This window comes from Amphibalanus amphitrite, unplaced genomic scaffold (genome assembly GCF_019059575.1).
Source record: "Amphibalanus amphitrite isolate SeventyFive unplaced genomic scaffold, NRLGWU_Aamphi_draft 000360F_arrow, whole genome shotgun sequence".
Taxonomy (NCBI): Eukaryota; Metazoa; Arthropoda; class Thecostraca; order Balanomorpha; family Balanidae; genus Amphibalanus; species Amphibalanus amphitrite.
Window position 1 is genome coordinate 538,782 of NW_024881854.1, and position 7,211 is coordinate 545,992.

The 7,211-nt window shown below is 47.8% G+C and overlaps 1 long non-coding RNA gene across 1 annotated transcript; it reads right to left on the minus strand.

The window, feature by feature from the left end:
* Positions 1 to 373: 373 nt before the first annotated feature.
* LOC122389507 lies at positions 374 to 4,251 on the minus strand. Its single transcript, XR_006257987.1, has 2 exons — positions 4,039 to 4,251; positions 374 to 1,698 (listed from the first exon to the last, which is right to left on the minus strand). It is a non-coding gene; the product is annotated as an uncharacterized LOC122389507 (long non-coding RNA).
* Between the last annotated feature and the right edge of the window lie 2,960 nt (positions 4,252 to 7,211).

The window sequence follows — 7,211 nt, forward strand, 5'->3', positions numbered from 1 at the left end:
CACAGCTTAGTCCCCGCTGACCTTAACCAGGATTGGCCGGACGACGTTGAATCTTCGTAGTTCGAGAGACACCGAACCCGCGGATAGTCTGTCGAAGCCTTGGCGGCTGGAGAAAGGCCAGACATATCTCACTTGATTTTGGCGTGGCCAGCCTCACTTCTGTAGTTTTGCTTCACAGCATTCCACGTCCTATTGAGTTTCCGGTTGCGTAGTACACGACCACGTTCAGAAACTTTATGTCTTTTAGATACATCACGCAATGACAAACTTTTGGCAGCATTTACATTTGTTGCCTGCATATTTTGGTGAGGAAAAATCACTATCGCAGTAGTACAATCAAGACATACCACAAAGGATCAGAGCTAAAGCAGCATTATTAATCAAAAGTGTATTGCATTGATCACCAGCATGTTCGTAAAATAAAATACATCACGAATAAAGATGACAACCAAGCCGGACCAGGACACTTATGACAAACATGAACGCTAAAGTGGCAACACAAATGCAAGAGAGAAGATGAATCTGCCCTTCGCAATCGTTAACCTAAAATAAAACTTCAAATATACAACAGACTTCTGTGCATTAAAAGAACATGAATATACTCGCTTTGTCGTCGACACATAATGGGAACATCCTGCCGGCCCAGCGCGCCCGCCTTCGAGTAGGAAATGGCAGCGGCCGCAGAAGTGGCCAACAGATACATTGTTCGTCACGCCACCTGCACTGAAACGTACCAGCTATTTAATCGTGAAATGTAGCTAGCCATCCAAAAATGTTGCACTACACCAGCACTACCGCACAGTTAGCAGATAGGTACGGACCGCAGGTCCTGGTCTCTGTCTCTTCCGAGTACGGTCTCCGGACCGGTCACCAGCGCCACCATCTCCGCGCGGTAGCTATAGCACAACTCTCCGGCCGGGGCCCGCAGTTCCTCGACCTCTTCGTCCAGCCAGACCAGCACGGCTCCCGCCCAGCGCCTGAAGACTCCGCCCTCCACAGATCCGTCCGTCCAAAGCCGGACAGCACACAGGGGCAGGAACGCGAGGTGCAGCGTAGCCATGCTTTCCCTTTCCGCCGCCGTGGCCCCAGCCCGGATCGGGCACACGTCCAACCGGAAGGTGACGCCAGCCGTCTGTTGCCACGGTGGGATTCTCGCTTTCGCCAGGCCTGGCGGCCTCGCAATCTCCAGCCTCGGACCGAAGGCAGGCGCGCCGGTGCCGAGGCCTCGGCGGTCGCGCGCAGGGGGTCCCCTGATGGCAGACCCAGCGCCCTCCCCAGCAGCCTGGCAGCCAGCGTCCAGCTTCTCTCCTCCATCGGAGAAAGTCGGGCTTCCGCCATTAGTGCGTGGCACGGTGTTGAGCGTGGACACAGGTGATGATGCGGTCGCCTCCCGCAGTCCTCGCTCCAGGAGATTCACGTGCGAGGGGGCGGCCGCCGGCAGCCACGCGACGGCAGCGTGTTCGAGCGTCCCTCGGACGTAACCGATTGACCACCGTAATAAGGGCACCCTCGTCCAGGCCCCACCTATTCAACCAGGTTGACGGCGCCGTAGCCGTCAGAAACTGGTGATCACTCGAGCCACGCCACAGAGCTCACGCCTCAAAGCGGTTGGCTCTCCGGTCCTCGGCATCCGGCATCCGCAGTGATTTGGCGTAGCCAGGGCACGTGAGATGCTGGCCTCAGTCATAACCGGAAAGCCTGTAAAAAAAAACAATATGTGATTGACAAATGGAAATATATTGTATGCATAGAGTTGAGAAATCATGACGCACACTGCATTGTGACAGTAGATAGTTTAGTGTGATTGGCAGAGGAGGGACTTATTGTAATAAAACAATAAACAATTGAGGCATTGATTTGATTTTGTAGGTAGCTACCTAGTACCTACCCTTCTCATATGAATCTGGACGATTTGTACCATTAAGAAAAAGAAAACGTAGGCGGCCTAGGATCGGGAAGGGGATGTCCCCACTTTTCAGTTATGCTAAAAATAAAATATTTATTTTTCATTTAAATTCAAAACTAACAGCAAGAAATTGTTCGGCAAGGTGAGATAAGCACGAAACTGTAAAGAATTTGTTCATAGGGGTATTGGGGTTCCCACAAAGTGACATAGAAGTTCTCTGCCCCCCTCCCCCCACACTTTACGTGAGGTTCCTGCGCCCATGGAAAAAAAAACACATTGCATTATGTGCATCAACACTTAACCCTTGCACTTAGAGAGGGCCACAAAGCCCACTATAAAGCCCACAAGACACCACCTGAAATCAAAGCATGACAAATGATAGCATGTAGGCACCTGACCTACTATAACCTACTGAACCAAACATACCCCATATATCAATATGTATGTGTAGATAAAGTATGAATGGTAGGTTAATACCAAGGCTGTTTAGTAGGTTGTAGGCATGCTGAAAGGATGAAAGATGGGTATTTGTTCAAAAAATATCTGATCTACAGTTCATATGAATATGCAACATGGGGTCCAGACTGGAAAAAAATACACGTTAAGCCGAATATGTCCGGCGTAGTGGCGGGATTGCGCCGAAAATTTAAGCGCACGTCCGGCGTAACTTCGCATGCGCCGAATTCAGCGCATGGCGGCGGACGAATTTTTCGGTGCAGGGCGGTCGCATAATTTTTTGGCGAAAACAGTCACCGAATTTATGCGGTACGCTGGTCAATCTAGCAGCAGATTCGCCCCGTGGGCAGCTCTGGAGAGGTTGCGGGACGAGACGTCCCCGCCCCGGTCGTCGCGTGCTCGAACTGGCGAGCCGCCCTGAGTCTACTCAGCGGAGGAACGGCCGCCCAGGTGAGGCCTCAACCTTCGGCGTAGAGATAGGCATGGAAAACCTTGTTGAACGTCGCCAAGCGTCGTTAAGCAATAGCAGTGGGTTCCTGCCCACTGCAGTACCTATCGAGGGGAATGAGAGCGTGGACGATCTGGCAAAACTAGCGGCCGCCCTGCCCTCAAACGCCCGATCGCTGACCAGGGCGGTTCATTGTGCGGCCTCGCATCAGTGGCGCGACAACTGCTCAGAATCACTATTCAAGCCACTCCTCGGGAGCACGCCGCCGCTCCCTCTCCCCGGAGAGGACCGAGAGGATGCCATTTCGGTGCACCAGATGAGGGCGGAACACCGGGGCAGCTCGCTCCAATACGGCACCGAATCGGCTGTCTCCACCCCGCCGCGTGTCAGCAGTGCCCAGACAAGCGGTGCCCAGCGGCGCTCTGCACCGTGAGCCGAGAAGAGGCTGATGTGCCGGAGCACGTGCTGCTCCGCTGCCGGGCCCTCGCTGGCTCCCACCGAGGTATTGGGTTTACGTGGAAATAAAAACTAATTTGGACGCTCAAACATGGGATAGTGTACAAAGCCCCGAAACACTCTGCCTGGTTGATATAGCCTTGATCAGTATATGTGCACATGTGCTTTATATGAAAAGGGCTTAATTTTCGCACAAATAGGCACCTAATTTTTGGCGCAAATCACTCAGAAATTTCGGCGCAAAATCGCTTGTGCCGAATTTCGGCGCAAGATAGTCTCACGGGCATCCGGCATGGTGTATGGATGTTTTCAGTCTGGCATGGGGTTAGCCGTTAGGTAAGGTTTGATTTTTGTTTTGTATTTGTATCACATGTAAATATCATATCTGGATTCAGGATGTCAAATAGTGCAAGAATGTACAAAATGTATGCCTGAAAAGTGAATCACTCTTTCTGAACATTTACTAAAAGTGGTAGTTTAGTACGCAAAGGTTAGGCTAGGGTAGATGATGTTTTTTATCTTCACCATAGTTTATCTACACAGTAACCGAGAAACCCTCGTCCAGACATAGCAATAGGTAGGCATGGCAAATCATCAAAAAGTTAATATTTTCTGCTCATCAGCATTTGACCAAAATAAGGGTTCTAGCATGTCTGGTTATTTCAGGTTATGTTAGGTTATATGAAGGTGAGGTTAAAACTTTAACAAACTCTAAGACATATATACGGGCTTCATCTGAGGTTAATATTGAGCTAGGGGTCTGGGTACCCACCTTCCTGTCAGGCCATGATACTTGACACACCATCCTGCTATCTGAGGCGGCCCAGGAACCAGCTCAAGCAATTACAATGAAAGTCAACAGTCGTGCGGGCATTACACCACTCCTCATTAAAATATATCAAGTAATTAGTTAATGACGATAATCCCGCCACCACAAATCTTATGAAACGCATCAACATTGACCTTTGATATTCCCACAGTGTATAGATATTCCGAAAAGAAATATCCATAACACTGAACTCTATAATGATCCATAATGATTCAAAGCGAACGTGTTCTTACGCAGCTGTGACATAAGCTGCGCATACGAAAAACACCCGCTAGACCAATTGATGGCGAATAAACCTGTTGATGAAGAAATACTTGTCTCCCATTGGTCTGTGAACACAATCTGCAGGAAACGCAGCTTAAACTACAGTAAAATTTTGCAGGAAAATCTGCAGAAAGTAAGAAAAATGCAATTTAAACATATTTAGCCAATGAGTCTGGCCAATCTGTTGATATATTCCGATAGATATTGAGCACGATCAGTCATTTTGAAAGAATTACGGTCCGACTCTCTTTATTTTTAAAGCAATGACGCATAATATGATTATTGAAAAATTGACAAATATATTTTCTTGGAGGGAAAAGTGGGACTAGCGTCAAGTTAAAAATCAAAATTAATACACTGATCGAGACCTCGCTTTCAAAAGTATATATCAGTGCATTTTCGCATCGAATCTCTCTCAATCATGAACAAACTTGGGCAAAAACAGCAAGAATGCCTGTTTTGTCAATTCACACATTTTCATATTTGGGGGCAATTTTAAAGTCGATGGCCAATGTTTTCAAAGCCAACATTTACACAGGAAAAAATACAGCTATTTTTCTTCCAAATTCATTTATTTGTAGAGTCCGACTCTCTCTTGTTTTCTCGCAGTTTCCGTTGTGCTCTGAGAGAAACGATCATGTGTATCATAAGCGTTTGGCTCACTTCAAGACGGCAGAATTTGCACTTGCATTTTCTGCTGTGTGGAAGACCAGAGGGAGTCAGCTAATTTATGACAGAATGTGCTTAAAAAATGACTGGTGAATAATATCTTGTCAGTGCCTGACAAATATTTATATTTAAAATCACGCTCTTCAGCTGTCAAGTGAGCTCCAAATGGCCTAAATTGTCAGCTGTTTATCATCCTAGGTCAGCTCAAGGTCACAGACGTCAGCTGAAGAAAGTGGTGACCATTGGCCCTGTGTTGAGCGGACAAACCGGTGTTACCTAGTATTCTATGTACCGTGGTTGGCGGCGGCCGGCCGTGGGGTGAGGACGCCGTGCGTGGGGTGCAGAGATGCCGCCTTGTAGAGGAGGGGAAGACAGTGACTCTGCACGATGCCGGAAATGATGCCTTTGTGATCTAAATTAACCCGCGCCCGGCTGGGGGTCCTGGATTTCCACGCCCTGCTGGGGGGGGGGGGGTGTTTGAACACCCCCCCCTTCTAACTCGGCTCCTGGGCCACGTAGCGATACGCGGAAGGCGGCGTTCGAAAGAGCGTCAAAAATAATGAGGAAATCACTTCGGTCAATTTTTTGGTCAGGTCAAAGGTCAGGTCACCAGAGGTCATTGAAGGCAAATTTTCGCCGATTTCCAGGTCGAATGTCGAAAATTTCCAAGAAGCCAACGCATAACTCGGGAACCAATAGAGCTACAGCGCTGCGGAAAAGCGCATTCGATAGCCTTATTAACGCCCTTTCTGAGTAATTTTCTCAGATTTGACCTAACGTCAACGGTTTTGCCTGCAGGGGGCAAAAACTGCAAAAATAGCCGATTTTTTCGGAAACAGTTTTTCTGCAATAACTTTTGACCCAAGCATTGTACGAGCTTACTTTTACCGGCATCGTGTTCCTCTCGTCAAGACGCATCGAACGAACTATAATTTGACCTTGAAAGGTCAACTTGAAAATTTGACCTCAGGTCAAGGTCATGACCTGACCAGAAAGGGTCATGTTGCATATCAGTCGATCCGTATCGTCGAGCTGAACACATCTAAGGCGTTTTCATCGCTCTAGCATGCCTCTATCAAAAGTTATTTGCGAAAAACTGTTAGATACCATTCGTGACCTAAGATGACCTCAGGGCATAAACAGGGGTCACAGACACCATTTTCATGTTCAGTGTGTCTAAACCACTTGTAATTCAGTGTTTGGGAGTGTTTATAATGTCTTTCGTCCAAAACAGGCGCATTTCAATTTTCTCCCATTGACTTATAATGGTGAGGTCGCAAAATTGACCTGACCTTAGGTCATCGATATCAAAATTCTGAGATATACATTTTGTACATGCTAATGCTCTTAGCAATCGCTGAAAGTTTCAAAGCGATCGGTCACTCGGTGTAGCTATGACAGACATTAAAACTTTTTATGAGGTGAGGTCACTTCGAGTGACCTGGTGACCTGACCTTGAATGACCTTGGTCTGAAATTTTCACAACATGTGTAGAATTGATGTATGATATTCGCGAAAAACCTTAGGGGGGGTGTTCAAACACCCCCCCCCCCCAGCAGGGCGCGGGTTAAACACCTGCACTGCAGTGCATATCCTCCCTTGCCCCATTCCTATTATATCATAATCCTTCAATAATCCGTAATGACCATTCAACGCAAGCAAGCAAACAAAACAACCCGTTTAGCGGCGACATCATATCGGATAAAAAAGTGACAGTGATGATTAGAATTGACTTAGCGCGAGGGCAAATCGTGGGGTATATATGTATCATATGCCGAGTATTTTATTCCCATCTATAGCAAATTAAGATTGGGGATCCTGTCCAACAAGTCAGCGGCCGTTCTAGACACAGATAAATGCTTTGTTTTAGGTCGCATCATTATCTGCAATAATTCGAAACGAGGTTTAACCCGCGCCCGGCTGGGGGTCCTGGATTTCCACGCCCTGCTGGGGGGGGGGGGTGTTTGAACACCCCCCTTCTAACTCGGCTCCTGGGCCACGTAGCGACACGCGGAAGGCGGCGTTCGAAAGAGCGTCAAAAATAATGAGGAAATCACTTCGGTCAATTTTTTGGTCAGGTCAAAGGTCAGGTCACCAGAGGTCATTGAAGGCAAAATTTCGCCGATTTCAAGGTCGAATGTCGACAATTTCCAAGAAGCCAACGTATAACTCGGGAACCAATA